The sequence below is a fragment of the Rhinopithecus roxellana genome, chromosome 21, assembly GCF_007565055.1.
Source record: "Rhinopithecus roxellana isolate Shanxi Qingling chromosome 21, ASM756505v1, whole genome shotgun sequence".
Lineage (NCBI taxonomy): Eukaryota > Metazoa > Chordata > Mammalia > Primates > Cercopithecidae > Rhinopithecus > Rhinopithecus roxellana.
The window spans coordinates 57,899,150-57,915,624 of NC_044569.1; positions in this window are offsets into that span (position 1 = coordinate 57,899,150).

The following is a 16,475-nucleotide window of genomic DNA, read 5'->3' on the forward strand; positions in this document are numbered from 1 at the left end:
AAACATGTAACTCTGTGAGGTGCATTCACACATGGAAATGCAGTTTCTCAGAAGACTTCTTTGAAGTTTTGATCTGAGGATAATTACTTTTTCACCATAGCCCTCAATGAGCTCCCAAATATCACTTTGCAGAATCCATGAAAACAGTGTTAGCAAACTGTTCCAAAAATGGAAGTGTGGAACTCTGTGTGATGAAATCACACATCAAAAATCAGTCTCTCAGAAAGCTTCCCTCTAATTATTATGTGGGGATATTTCCTTTTTCACCATGGGGCCCTAAGGGCTCCCAAATATCACTTTGCAGAATACTCGACAAGAGTGTTAGCAAATTGTTCCAGGAAGGGAAGGGTGGAACTCTGTTGATGAGGTCACACATCAGAAAGCAATCTCTCCGAATGGTTTCTCTCTAATTATTCAGTGATGGGAAATTTTCCTTTTTCTCATGGGCTCCTAAGGGCTCCCAAATATCACTTTGCAAATTCCACGAAAGGAGTGGAAGCAAACTGCTTCCTGAGGTCTAAGGTTTAACCCTGTGAGATGATTTCACAGATCAGAAAGAAGATTCTCATAAATTTTCTTTCAGGTTTTGAACTGATGATATTTCCTTTATCAGCGTACGCCTCAGTACTATACAAATAAGCCCTTCTCAGGTTCCTCAAAGACAGTGTCAATGGACTGCTCCACGAAATATAAGTATAACTTTGTGAGATGATTTCGCACATCCCCAAGCAGTTTCTAGGAACGCTTCTTTCTAGTTTTCATCTGAGGATATTTCTTTTGTCACCGTAAGCTTCCTTGCATTAAGAAGTAGATAATTGCAGATTTCCAGAAAACTATATTAGCAAACTTACCACTGAAGAGAAACGTGTAACTCTTTGAGTTGCATTCACACATGGCAATGCAGTTTCTCAGAAGGCTTCTTTCCAGTTTTGATCTGAGGATATTTCCTTTTTCACCATAGCCCTCAATGAGCTCCGAAATATCACTTTGCAGAAAACACGACAACAGTGTTAGCAAACTGTTCCAAGAAGGAACGTGGAACTCTGTTTGATGAAGTCACACTTCAGAAAGCAATCTCTCAGAAAGCTTCGCTCTAAGTTATTATGTGAGGATATTTCCTTTTTTCACCATGGGTCCATATGGGCTCCCAAATATCACTTTGCAGATTCCACGAAAAGAGTGTTAGCAAACTGTTCCTGAGGTGTAATGTGTAACTCTGTGAGATGAATTCACAGAGCAGAAAGAAGTTCTCAGAAAGATTCTTTTCACGTTTTAAACTGATGATATTTCCTTTATCAGCATAGGCCCCAAGCGACTCAAAGAAGCCCTTCTCCGTTTCCTCAAAGACAGTGTTAATGGACTACGCAAGGAAACTCAAGTGTAACTCGTGGAGATGAATTCACACATCACCAAGAAGTTTCTAAGAAAGCTTCTTTCTCGTTTTCCTTCATCTGAGGATATTCCTTTGTCACCGTAATCCTCATTACGCTAAGAAGTATCCCATTGCAGATTTCCAGAAAACTGTTAGCAAACGGACCAATGAAGAGAAACGTGTAACTCTGTAGGTTGCATTCACACGTGCCAATGCAGGTTCTCCTGAAGGCTTCCTTCCAGTTTTGATCTGAGGATATTTCCTTTTTCACCATAGCCTCAACGAGCTCCCACATTATCACTTTGCAGAATCCACGACAACAGTGTTAGCAAACTGTTCCAAGAAGGGAAGGTTGGAATTCTGTGTGATGAAGTCACACATCAGAAGCAAGCTCTCCGAAAGCTTCTCTCTAGTTATTATGTTAGGATATTTCCCTTTTTACCAAGGGCCCCTATGGGCTCCGAAATATCGCTTTTCAGCATCCACGACAAAAGTGTCAGCAAAATGTTCCAAGAAGGGAAGGGGTGGAACTCTAGGTGATGAAGTCACACATCAGAAAGCAATCTCTCAGAAATCTTCTCTCTAGTTATTATCTGACGATATTTCCTTTTTCAACATGGCCCTCAATGAGCTCCCAAATATCCCTTTGCAGAATGCACGACAACGGTGTTAGCAAACTGTTCCCAGAAGGGAAGGGTGGAAATCTGTGTGATGAAGTCACACATCAGAAAGCAATCTCTCAGAAAGCTTCTCTCTTGTTATTAGTTGAGGATATTTCCTTTTTCACATTGGGCCCCTATGGGCTCCCAAATCTCACTTTGCAGATTCCATGAAAAGAGTGTTAGCAAACTGCTTCCTGAGGTCTAATTTGTAACTCTGTGAGATGAATTCACGTATCAGAAAGAAGATTCTCACAAAGCTTCTATCACGTTTTGAACTGATGATATTTCCATATCAGCATAGGCCTCAATACGATACAAAGAAACCCTTCTGACGTTCCCAAAGACAGTGTTAATAGACTAATCCACGAAACATAAGTCTAACTCTGTGAGATGAATTCACACAGCTCCAAGAACTTTCTACGAAAGATTATTTCTAGTTTTCATCTGAGGATATTTCTTTTGTCACCGTAAGCTTAATTGGCTAAGAAGTAGCTAATTGCAGATTTCCAGAAAACTGTGTTAGCAAACTGATCACTGAAGAGAAACGTGAAATTCTGTGAGTTGCTTTCACACACAGTAATGCAGTTTCTCACAGGGCTTCCTTCCAGTTTTGATCTGAGGATATTTCCTTTTTCACCATGGGCCCCTATTCGCTCCCAAATATCACTTTGCGGAATCCACGACAACAGTGCTAGCAAACTGTTCCAAGAAGGAAACGGTGGAACTCTGTGTGTGGAAGTCACACATCAGAAAGCAATCTCTCAGAAAGCTTCTTTCTAGTTATTATTTGAGGATATATTCTTTTTCACCATGGGCCCCTATGGGCTCCCAAATATCACTTTGCAGATTCCACGAAAAGAGTGGTAGCAACCTGCTTCCTGAGGTCTAATTCGTAACTCTGTGAGATGAATTCACAAATCAGAAAGAAGATTCTCAAAAAGTTCCCACACGTTTTGAACTGATGATATTTCCTTTATCAGCGTAGGCCTCACTACGATCCAAAGAAGCCCTTCTCAGGATCCTCAAAGAGTGTGTTAATAGAGTGTTCCATGAAACATAAATGTAACTCTGTGAGATGAATTCACACATCACCAAGAAGTTTCTAAGAAACTTCTTTCTAGTTTTCATCTGAGGGTATTTATTTTGTCACCCTAAGCTTCATTTCACTAAGAAGTATCTAATTGCAGATTTCCAGAAAACTGTGTCAGCAAACTGACAACTGAAGAGAAATATGTAACTCTGTGGCTTGCATTCACACATGGCAATGCAGTTTCTCAGAAGGCTTCCTTCCTGTTTTCATCTGACGATATTTCCTTTTCACCATAGGCTTCATAGCGCTAAGAAATATCCAATTGCATATTTCCAGAAAACTGTGTTAGCACACAGATCACTGAAGGCGAACGTGTAACTCTGTGAGTTGCATTCACACCTGGCAATGCAGTCTCTGGGAAGGCTTCTTTGCAGTTTTGATCTGAGGATATTTCCTTTTTCACCATACCCCACAATGAGCTCCCAAATATCACTTTGCAGGATCAACAACAACAGTGTTAGCAAACTGTTCCAAGAAGGGAAGGTTGGAACTCTGTGTGATGAAGTCACACATCAGAAGGCAATGTCTCAGAAAGCTTCTTTCTAGTTATTATGTGAGGATATTTCCTTTTTCACCATGTTCCCCTATGGGCTCTCAAATATCACTTTGCAGATTCCATGAAAACAGTGTTAGCAAACTGCTTCCTGAAGTCTAAGTTGTAACTCTGTGGGATGAATTCACAGATTAGAAAGAAGAATCTCAGACAGCTTTCGTCAAGTTTTGAATTGATGATATTTCCTTTATCAGCGTATGCCTCAATAGGATCCAAAGAAGCCCTTCTCAGGTTCCTCAAAGACAGTGCTAGTGGACTGCTCCATGAAACATAAGTGTAACTCTGTGAGATGAATTCACACATCACGAAGAAGTTCCTAGGAAAGCTTCTTTCTAGTTTTCATCTGAGGATATTTCCTTTGTCACCGGGAGCTTCATTGCGCTAAGAAGCATCTAATTGCAGATCTCCGGAAAACTGTGCTTGCAAACTGACTACTGAATGGAAACTCGTAACTCCGTGAGTTGTATTCACACATGCTAATGCAGTTTCTCAGAAGGCTTCCTTCCTGTTTTGATCAGTGGATATTTCCTTTTTCACCATGTTCCCCTAAGGGCTCCCAAATATCACTTTGCCGAATCCACAACACTAGTGTTAGCAAACACTTGCAAGAAAGGAAGGGTGGAACTCTGTGTGAGGAAGTCACACATCAGAAAGTAATCTCTCAGAAAACTTCTCTCTAGTTATTATTTGAGGATATTTCCTTTTACTCCTTGGACCCTAAGGGCTCCCAAATATCACTTTGCAGATTCCACGAAAAGAGGGTTAGCACACTACTTCCTGAGGTCTAAGGTGTAACTCTGTGAGATGAATTCACAGATCAGAAAGAATTTTCTCAGAAAGCTTTTTTCACGTTTTGAACTGATGATATTTCCTTTACCAGTGTAGGCCTCAATGCGATCCTAAGAAGCACTTCTCAGGTTCCTCAAAGACAGTGTTAATGGACTGCTCCATGAAATATAAGTGTAACTCTGTGAGATGAATTAACACATCACCAAGAAGTTTCTAGGAAAGCTTCTTTGTAGTTTTCCTCTGAGGATATTTCCTTCGTCACCGTAAGCTTCGTTGCGCTTAGAAGTACCCCGTTGCCGATTTCCGGAAAACTTTGTTAGCAAACTCATCCCTGAAGAGAAACGTGTAACTCTGTGAGTTGCATTCACACATGGCAATGCAGTTTCTCAGAAGGCTTCTTTCCAGTTCTGATCTGAGGATATTTCCTTTTTCACCATAGCCCTCAATGAGCTCCCAAATATCACTTTGCAGAATCCACGACAACAGTGTTAGCAAACTGTTCCAAGAAGGGAAGGGTGGAATTCTGTGTGATGAAGTCACACATCAGAAAGCAATGTCTCAGAAATCTTCTCTCTAGTTATTATCTGAGGATATTTCCTTTTTCACCATGTTCCACTATGGGCTCCCAAATATGACTTTGCAGAATGAACAACAACAGTGTTAGCAAAATGTTCCAGGAAGGGAAGGGTGGAACTCTGTGTGATGAAGTCAAACATCAGAAAGCAATCTCTCAGAAAGCTTCTCTCTAGTTATTATGTGAGGATATTACTTTTTTCACCATGGGCCCCTATGGGCTCCCAAATATCACTTTGCACATTCCACGAAAAGAGTGGTAGCAAACTGCTTCCTGAAGTCTAAGTTGTAAGTCTGTGAGATGAATTCACAGATCAGAAAGAAGAATCTCAGACAGTGTTTTCCAAGTTTTGAATTGATGATATTTCCTTTATCAGCGTAGGCCTCAATACGATCCAAAGAAGCCCTTCCCAGGTTCCTCAAAGACAGTGCTAATGGACTGCACCACGAAACATAAATGTAACTCTGTGAGATGAATTCACTCATTACCAAGAAGTTCCTAGGAAAGCTTCTTTCTAGTTTCCATCTGACGACATTTGTTCTGTTCCCGTGAGCTTCATTGCACTGAGATGTATCTAACTGCAGATTCCCAGTAAACTGTTTTAGCAAATTGATCACTGAAGAGAAACGTGTAACTCTGTGAGTTGCATTCACACATGGCAATGCAGTTTCTTAGAAGGCTTCTTTCCTGTTTTGATCTGAGGATATTTCCTTTTTCACCATGTTCCCCAAAGGGCTCCCAAATATCACTTTGCAGAATCCACGACAACAGTGTTAGCAAACTGGTCCAAGAAGGGAAGGGTGGAACTCTGTGTGATGAAGTCACACATCAGAAAGCAATCTCTCAGAAAATTTCTCTGTAGTTATTATGTGAGGATATTTCCTTTTACTCCTTGGGCCCCTAGGGGCTCCCAAATATCACTTTACAGATTCCACGAAAAGAGGGTTAGCAAACTGCTTCCTGAGGTCTAAGGTGTAACTCTGTGAGATGAATTCACAGATCAGAAGGAAGTTCCTCAGAAAGTCTCTTTCACGTTTTGAACTGATGATAATTCCCTTATCAGTGTAGCCCTCAATGCGATCCAAAGAAGCCTTTCTAAGGTTCCCCAAAGACAGTGTTAATGGACTTCTCCACGAAACATAAGTGTAACTCTGCGGGATGAAATCACACATCACCAAGCAGTTTCTAAGAAAGCTTCTTTGTAGTTTTCCTCTGAGGATACTTCCTTTGTCATCGTAAGCTTCATTGTGCTTAGAAGTATCCCATTGCCGATTTCCAGAAAGCTTCGTTAGCAAACTGATACCTGAAGAGAAAATTATAACTCTGTGAGTTGCATTCACACATGGCAATGCAGTTTCTCAGAAGACTTCTTTCCAGCTTTGATCTGAGGATATTTCCTTTTTCACCATGTTCCCCTATGGGCTCCCAAATGTCGCTTTGCAGAATCCATGACAACAGTGTTAGCAAACAGTTCCAAGAAGGGAAGGCTGGAATTCTGTGTGATGAAGTCACATATCAGAAAGCAATCTCTCAGAAAGCTTGTCTCTAGTTATTATCTGAGGATATTTCCTTTTTCACCATTGGCCCCTATGGACTCCCAAATATCACTTTGCAGATTCCACGAAAAGAGTGTGAGCAAACTGCTTCCTGAGGTCTAAGGTGTAACTCTGTAATATGAATTCACAGTTCAGAAAGAAGTTTCCCATAAAGCTTCTTAAATGTTTCGAACTGATGATATTTCCTTTATCGGCGTAGCCCTCAATACGATCCGAAGAAGCCCTTCTCAGGTTCCTCAAAGACAGTGTTAATGGACTGCTCCTCGAAACATAAGTGTAACGCTGTGATATGAAATCACACATCACCAAGAAGTTTCTGGGAATCCTTTTTCTATTTTTCATCTGAGGATATTTCCTTTGTCACCGTAACCTTCATTGCGCTAAGTAGTAAATAATTGCAGATTTCCAGAAAACTGTGTTAGCAAACTGATCACTGAAGAGAAACGTGTAACTCTGTGAGTTGCATTCCCACATGGCAATGAAGTTTCCCAGAAGGCTTCTTTCAAATTTTGATCAAAGGATATTTCCTTTTTAGATAGCCCCCAGTGAGCTCCCAAATATCACTTTGCAGAATCCACGACAACAGTGTTGGCAAACTGTTCCAATAAGGGAAGGGTGGAACTCTGTGTGATGAAGTTACACATCAGAAAGCAATCTCTCTGAAAGCTTCTTTCCAGTTATTATGTGAGGAAATTTCCCTTTTCACCTTGGGCCCCAATGGGCTCCCGAATATCGCTTTGCACTTTCCACGAAAAGAGTGTTAACAAACTGCTTCCTGATGTCTAAGGTTTAACTCTGTGAGGTGAATTCAGAGGTAGAAAGAAATTTCTCAGAAAGCTTCTTTCACGTTTTCAACTGATGATATTTCCTTTGTCACCGTAGGCTTCACTGCAGTAACAAGTATCTAATTGCAGATTTCCAGAAAACTGTGTTAGCAAACTGATCACTGAAGAGGAACGTGTAACTCTGTGAGTTGCATTCACACACGTTAATGCGGTTTCTCAGAAGGTTTCTCTCCAGTTTTTTATGAGGATATTTCCGTTTTCACAATAGCCCTCAAAGAGCTCCAAAATATCACTTTGCAGATTCCACGACAACAGTGTTAGCAAACTGTTCAAGAAGGGAAGGGTGGAACTCTGTGTGATGAAATCACACATCAGAAACCAATCTCTCAGGAAGCTTCTCTCTAGTTATTATCTGAGGATATTTCCTTTTTCACCATGGTAAACTATGGGCTCCCAAATATCACATTGCAGAATACACAACAACAGTGTTAGCAAGCTGTTCCAAGAAGAGAAGGATGGAACTCTGTGTGATGAAGTCACAGATCAGAAAGCAATCCCTCACAAAGCTTCTCTCTAGTTATTACGTGAGGATATTTCCTTTTTCACCATGGGGCCCTATGGGCTCCCAAATATCACTTTGCAGTTTCCACGAAAAGAGTGGTAGCGAATTGTTTCTTGAGGTCTATGTTGTAACTCTGTGAGATGAATTCACAGATCAGAAAGAAGTTTCTCAGAAAGCTTCTTTCACGTTTTGAAGTGATAATAATTCCTTTATCAGTGTAAGCACCATTATGTTCCAAAGAAGCCCTTCTCAGTTTCATCAAAGACAGTGTTAATGGACTGCTCCATGAAACATAAGTGTTACTCTGTGAGATGAATTCACACATCACCAATAAGTTTCTAGGAAAGCTTCTTTCTAGTTTTCATCTGACGATACTTCCTTTGTCAATGTAAGCTTCATTGCGCTAAGAAGTATCCCATTGCAGATTTCCAGAAAACTGTGTTAGCAAACTGGTCACTGAAGAGAAACTTGTAACTCTCTGAGTTGCATTCACACATGGCAATGCAGTTTCTCAGAAGACTTCTTTCCTGTTTTGACCTGAGGATATTTCCTTTTTCACCATAGCCCTCAGTGAGCTCCCAAATATCACTTTGCAGAATTCCCAACAACAGTGTGAGCAAACGGTTCCAAGAAGGAAAGGGTGGAACTCGGTGTGATGAAGTCACACATCAGAAAGCAATCTCTCAGAAAGCTTCTCTCTAGTTATTATGTGAGGATATTTCCTTTTTCACCATGGGCCCCTATGGGCTCCAAAATATCACTTTACAGATTCCACGAAATGAGTGTCAGCAAACTGCTTCCTGAGGTCTAAGTTTTAAGTCTGTGAGGTGAATTCACAGATCAGAAAGAAGTTTCTCAGAAATCTTCTTTCACGTTTTGAACTGATGATATATCATTTTTCAGCATAGGCCTCAATATGATCCAAAGTGGCCCTTCTCAGGTTCCTCAAAGACAGTGTTAATGGACTGCTTCACGAAACATAAGTGTAACTCTGTGAGATGAATTCACACATCACCAAGAAGTTTCTAAGAAAGCTTCCTTCTACTTTTCATCTGAGGGTATATCCTTTATCACCTCGAGCTTCATTGCGCTAAGAAATATCTAATTGTAGATTTCTGGAAAACTGTGATAGAAAACTGATCACTGAAGAGAAAAGTGTAAGTCTGTGAGTTGCATTCACACATGGCAATGCAGTTTCTCAGCAGGCTTCTTTCCAGTTTTGATCTGAGGATATTTCCTTTTTCCCCATAGCCCTCAATGATCTCCGAAATATCACTTTGCAGAATCCAGGACAACAATCTTAGCAAACTGTTCAAAGAAGGGAAGCGTGGAACTCTGTGTGATGAAGTCACACATCAGAAAGAAATCTCTCAGAAAGCTTCTCTCTAGTTATTATGTGAGGATATTTCCTTTTTCACCATGGGCCCCTAAGGGCTCCAACATATCTGTTTGCAGATTCCACGAAAAGAGTGTTAACAAACTGCTTTCTGAGGTCTATGGTGTAACTCTGTGAGATGAATTCACAGATCAGAAAGACGTTTCTCAGAAAGCTTCCTTCACGTTTTGAACTGATGATATTAACTTTATCAGCGTAGGCCTCATAACGATCAAAAGAAGCAGTTCTCAGTTTCCTCAAAGACAGTGTTAATGGACTGCTCCACGAAACATAAGTGTAACTCTGTGAGATGAATTTACACATCACCCAGAAATTTCTAAGAAAGCTTCTTTCTAGTTTTCATCTGAGGAAATTTCCTTTGTCACCGTAAGCTTCATTGCACTAAGATGTATCCCATTGCAGACTTCCATAGAACTGTGTTAGCAAACGGATCACTGATGAGAAACGTGCAACACTGTGAGTTGCATTCACATATGGCAATGCAGCTTCTCAGAAGACTTCTTTCCAGTTTTGTTATGAGGATATTTCCTTTTTCACCATAGCCCACAATGAGCTCCCAAATAACACTTTGCAGAATCCACGACAACAGTGTTAGTACGCTGTTCCAAGAAGGGAAGGGTGCAACTCTGTGTGATGAAATCACACATCAGAAAGCAATCTCTCAGAAAGCTTTTCTCTAGTTATTATGTGAGGATATTTCCTGCTTCACCATGGGCCCCTATGGTCACCGAAATATCACTTTGCACATTGCACGAAAAGAGTGTTAGCAAACTGCTTCCTGAGGTCTAATGTGTAACCTGTGAGATGGACTCACAGATCAGAAAGAAGTTTCTCAGAAAGCTTCTTTCACGTTTTGAACTGATGATATTTCCTTTGTCAGCGTAGGCCTCAATACGATCCAAAGAATCCCTTTTCACGTTCCTCAAAGACAGTGTTAATGGAGTGATCCACGAAACATAAATTTAACTCTGTGAGATGAATTCACACATCACGAAGAAGTTTCTAAGAAGGGTTCTTTCTAGTTTTCATCTGAGGCTATTTCCTTTGTCACCATAAGCTTCATTGTGCTAATAAGTATCCAGTTGCAGATTTCCGGAGAAATGGGTTAGCAAACTTATCACTGAAGAGAAACGTTTAAACTCTGTGAGTTGCATTCACACATGGCAATGCAGTTTCTCAGAAGGATTCTTTGAAGTTTTGATCTGAGGATAATTACTTTTTCACCATAGCCCTCAATGAGATCCCAAATATCACTTTTCAGAATCCACAACAACAGTCTTAGCACGCTGCTCCAAGAAGGGAATTGTGGAACTCTGTGGGATGAAGTGACACTTCAGAAAGCAATGTCTCAGAAAGCTTCTCTCTAGTTATTATGTGAGGATATTTCCTTTTACACCATGGGCTCCTAGGGGCTCCCAAATATCAGTTTGCAGATTCCACGAAAAGAGTGTTAGCAAACTGCTTCCTGATGTCTAAGGTGTAACTCCGTGAGATGAATTCACAGATAAGAAAGAAGTTTCTCAGAAAGCATCTTTCACGTTTTGAACTGATGATATTTCCTTTATCAGCGTAGGTCTCAATGCGATCCAAAAAGCCCTTCTCAGGTTACCCAAAGATAGTGTTAATGGACTGCTGCACGAAACATAAGTGTAACTCTTTGAGATGAATTCACACATCACCAAGAAGTTTCTAAGACAGCTTCTTTCTCTTTTTCATCTGAGGGTATTTCCTTTGTCACCTTACACTTCACTGCGCTAAGAAGTATCCCGTTGTAGAATTCCAGAAAACTGTTAGCAAACTGATCACTGAAGAGAAACGTTTAACTCGGTGAGTTGCATTCACACATGGCAATGCAGTGTCTCAGAAGGCTTCTTTCCAGTTTTGATCTGAGGATATTTCCTTTTCACCATAGCCGTCAATGAGCTACCAAATATCCCTTTGCAGAAACCATGACAACAGTGTAAGCAAACTGTTCCAAGAAGGGAAGGGTGGACCTCTGTGTGATGAAGTCACACATCGGAAAGCAATCTCCCACAACGCTTCTCTCTAGTTTTTATGTGAGGATATTTCCTTTTTCACCATGGGCTCCTATGGGCTCCCAAATATCACATTGCAATATCCACGACAACAGTGTCAGAAACTGTTCCAAAAAGGGAAAGGTGGAACTCTGTGTGATGAAGTCAAACATCAGAAAGCAATCTCTGAGAAAACTCCTCTCTAGGTATTATGTGAGGATATTTCCTTTTTCACCATGGGCCCCTATGGGCTCCCAAATATCACTTTGCAGAATCCACGACAACATTGTTAGCAAACTGTTCTAAGAAGCGAAGGGTGGAACTCTGTGTGATGAAGTCACACATTATAAAGCAAAGCATCTGAGGATATTTCCTTTTTCACCTTAGCCCTCAATGAGCTAACAAATATCACTTTGCACATTCCACGAAAACAGTGTTAGCAAACTACTTCCTGAGGTCTAAGTTGTAATTCAGTGTGATGAATTCACAGATCAGAAAGAAGAATCTCTGACAGCTTTTTTCAAGTTTTGAATTGATGGTATTTCCTTTATCAGTGTAGGCCTCAATACGATCCAAAGAAGCCCTTCTCAGGTTCCTCAAAGACAGTTCTAATGGACTGCTCCAGGAAACATAAGTGTAACTCTGTAAGATGAATTCACACATCACCAAGAAGTTCCAAGGAAAGCTGCTTTCTAGTTTTCATGTGAGGACATTTCATTTGTCACCGTGAGCTTCATTGCGCTAAGAAGTATCTAATTGCAGATTTCCAGGAAACTGTGTTAGCAAACTGACTACTAAGGGGTAACGTGTAACTCTGTGAGTTGCATTCACACATGGCAATGCAGTTTCTCAGAAGACTTCTTTCCAGCTTTGATCTGAGGATATTTCCTTTTTCACCATGTTCCCCTATGGGCTCCCAAATGTCGCTTTGCAGAATCCATGACAACAGTGTTAGCAAACAGTTCCAAGAAGGGAAGGCTGGAATTCTGTGTGATGAAGTCACATATCAGAAAGCAATCTCTCAGAAAGCTTGTCTCTAGTTATTATCTGAGGATATTTCCTTTTCACCATTGGCCCCTATGGACTCCCAAATATCACTTTGCAGATTCCACGAAAAGAGTGTGAGCAAACTGCTTCCTGAGGTCTAAGGTGTAACTCTGTAATATGAATTCACAGTTCAGAAAGAAGTTTCCCATAAAGCTTCTTAAATGTTTCGAACTGATGATATTTCCTTTATCGGCGTAGCCCTCAATACGATCCGAAGAAGCCCTTCTCAGGTTCCTCAAAGACAGTGTTAATGGACTGCTCCTCGAAACATAAGTGTAACGCTGTGATATGAAATCACACATCACCAAGAAGTTTCTGGGAATCCTTTTTCTATTTTTCATCTGAGGATATTTCCTTTGTCACCGTAACCTTCATTGCGCTAAGTAGTAAATAATTGCAGATTTCCAGAAAACTGTGTTAGCAAACTGATCACTGAAGAGAAACGTGTAACTCTGTGAGTTGCATTCCCACATGGCAATGAAGTTTCCCAGAAGGCTTCTTTCAAATTTTGATCAAAGGATATTTCCTTTTTAGATAGCCCCCAGTGAGCTCCCAAATATCACTTTGCAGAATCCACGACAACAGTGTTGGCAAACTGTTCAATAAGGGAAGGGTGGAACTCTGTGTGATGAAGTTACACATCAGAAAGCAATCTCTCTGAAAGCTTCTTTCCAGTTATTATGTGAGGAAATTTCCCTTTTCACCTTGGGCCCCAATGGGCTCCCCGAATATCGCTTTGCACTTTCCACGAAAAGAGTGTTAACAAACTGCTTCCTGATGTCTAAGGTTTAACTCTGTGAGGTGAATTCAGAGGTAGAAAGAAATTTCTCAGAAAGCTTCTTTCACGTTTTCAACTGATGATATTTCCTTTGTCACCGTAGGCTTCACTGCAGTAACAAGTATCTAATTGCAGATTTCCAGAAAACTGTGTTAGCAAACTGATCACTGAAGAGGAACGTGTAACTCTGTGAGTTGCATTCACACACGTTAATGCGGTTTCTCAGAAGGTTTCTCTCCAGTTTTTTATGAGGATATTTCCGTTTTCACAATAGCCCTCAAAGAGCTCCAAAATATCACTTTGCAGATTCCACGACAACAGTGTTAGCAAACTGTTCAAGAAGGGAAGGGTGGAACTCTGTGTGATGAAATCACACATCAGAAACCAATCTCTCAGGAAGCTTCTCTCTAGTTATTATCTGAGGATATTTCCTTTTTCACCATGGTAAACTATGGGCTCCCAAATATCACATTGCAGAATACACAACAACAGTGTTAGCAAGCTGTTCCAAGAAGAGAAGGATGGAACTCTGTGTGATGAAGTCACAGATCAGAAAGCAATCCCTCACAAAGCTTCTCTCTAGTTATTACGTGAGGATATTTCCTTTTTCACCATGGGGCCCTATGGGCTCCCAAATATCACTTTGCAGTTTCCACGAAAAGAGTGGTAGCGAATTGTTTCTTGAGGTCTATGTTGTAACTCTGTGAGATGAATTCACAGATCAGAAAGAAGTTTCTCAGAAAGCTTCTTTCACGTTTTGAAGTGATAATAATTCCTTTATCAGTGTAAGCACCATTATGTTCCAAAGAAGCCCTTCTCAGTTTCATCAAAGACAGTGTTAATGGACTGCTCCATGAAACATAAGTGTTACTCTGTGAGATGAATTCACACATCACCAATAAGTTTCTAGGAAAGCTTCTTTCTAGTTTTCATCTGACGATACTTCCTTTGTCAATGTAAGCTTCATTGCGCTAAGAAGTATCCCATTGCAGATTTCCAGAAAACTGTGTTAGCAAACTGGTCACTGAAGAGAAACTTGTAACTCTCTGAGTTGCATTCACACATGGCAATGCAGTTTCTCAGAAGACTTCTTTCCTGTTTTGACCTGAGGATATTTCCTTTTTCACCATAGCCTCAGTGAGCTCCCAAATATCACTTTGCAGAATTCCCAACAACAGTGTGAGCAAACGGTTCCAAGAAGGAAAGGGTGGAACTCGGTGTGATGAAGTCACACATCAGAAAGCAATCTCTCAGAAAGCTTCTCTCTAGTTATTATGTGAGGATATTTCCTTTTTCACCATGGGCCCCTATGGGCTCCAAAATATCACTTTACAGATTCCACGAAATGAGTGTCAGCAAACTGATTCCTGAGGTCTAAGTTTTAAGTCTGTGAGGTGAATTCACAGATCAGAAAGAAGTTTCTCAGAAATCTTCTTTCACGTTTTGAACTGATGATATATCATTTTTCAGCATAGGCCTCAATATGATCCAAAGTGGCCCTTCTCAGGTTCCTCAAGACAGTGTTAATGGACTGCTTCACGAAACATAAGTGTAACTCTGTGAGATGAATTCACACATCACCAAGAAGTTTCTAAGAAAGCTTCCTTCTACTTTTCATCTGAGGGTATATCCTTTATCACCTCGAGCTTCATTGCGCTAAGAAATATCTAATTGTAGATTTCTGGAAAACTGTGATAGAAAACTGATCACTGAAGAGAAAAGTGTAAGTCTGTGAGTTGCATTCACACATGGCAATGCAGTTTCTCAGCAGGCTTCTTTCCAGTTTTGATCTGAGGATATTTCCTTTTTCCCCATAGCCCTCAATGATCTCCGAAATATCACTTTGCAGAATCCAGGACAACAATCTTAGCAAACTGTTCAAAGAAGGGAAGCGTGGAACTCTGTGTGATGAAGTCACACATCAGAAAGAAATCTCTCAGAAAGCTTCTCTCTAGTTATTATGTGAGGATATTCCTTTTTCACCATGGGCCCCTAAGGGCTCCAACATATCTGTTTGCAGATTCCACGAAAAGAGTGTTAACAAACTGCTTTCTGAGGTCTATGGTGTAACTCTGTGAGATGAATTCACAGATCAGAAAGACGTTTCTCAGAAAGCTTCCTTCACGTTTTGAACTGATGATATTAACTTTATCAGCGTAGGCCTCATAACGATCAAAAGAAGCAGTTCTCAGTTTCCTCAAAGACAGTGTTAATGGACTGCTCCACGAAACATAAGTGTAACTCTGTGAGATGAATTTACACATCACCCAGAAATTTCTAAGAAAGCTTCTTTCTAGTTTTCATCTGAGGAAATTTCCTTTGTCACCGTAAGCTTCATTGCACTAAGATGTATCCCATTGCAGACTTCCATAGAACTGTGTTAGCAAACGGATCACTGATGAGAAACGTGCAACCACTGTGAGTTGCATTCACATATGGCAATGCAGCTTCTCAGAAGACTTCTTTCCCAGTTTTGGTTATGAGGATATTTCCTTTTTCACCATAGCCCACAATGAGCTCCAAATAACACTTGCAGAATCCACGACAACAGTGTTAGTACGCTGTTCCAAGAAGGGAAGGGTCAACTCTGTGTGATGAAATCACACATCAGAAAGCAATCTCTCAGAAAGCTTTTCTCTAGTTATTATGTGAGGATATTTCCTGCTTCACCATGGGCCCCTATGGTCACCGAAATATCACTTTGCACATTGCACGAAAAGAGTGTTAAGCAAACTGCTTCCTGAGGTCTAATGTGTAACCTGTGAGATGGACTTCACAGATCAGAAAGAAGTTTCTCAGAAAGCTTCTTTCACGTTTTGAACTGATGATATTTCCTTTGTCAGCGTAGGCCTCAATACGATCCAAAGAATCCCTTTTCACGTTCCTCCAAAGACAGTGTTAATGGAGTGATCCACGAAACATAAATTTAACTCTGTGAGATGAATTCACACATCACGAAGAAGTTTCTAAGAAGGGTTCTTTCTAGTTTTCATCTGAGGCTATTTCCTTTGTCACCATAGCTTCATTGTGCTAATAAGTATCCAGTTGCAGATTTCCGGAGAAATGGGTTAGCAAACTTATCACTGAAGAGAAAACGTTTAAACTCTGTGAGTTGCATTCACACATGGCAATGGCAGTTTCTCAGAAGGATTCTTTGAAGTTTTGATCTGAGGATAATTACTTTTTCACCATAGCCCTCAATGAGCCTCCCAAATATCACTTTTCAGAATCCACACAAACAGTCTTAGCACGCTGCTCCAAGAAGGGAATTGTGGAACTCTGTGGGATGAAGTGAC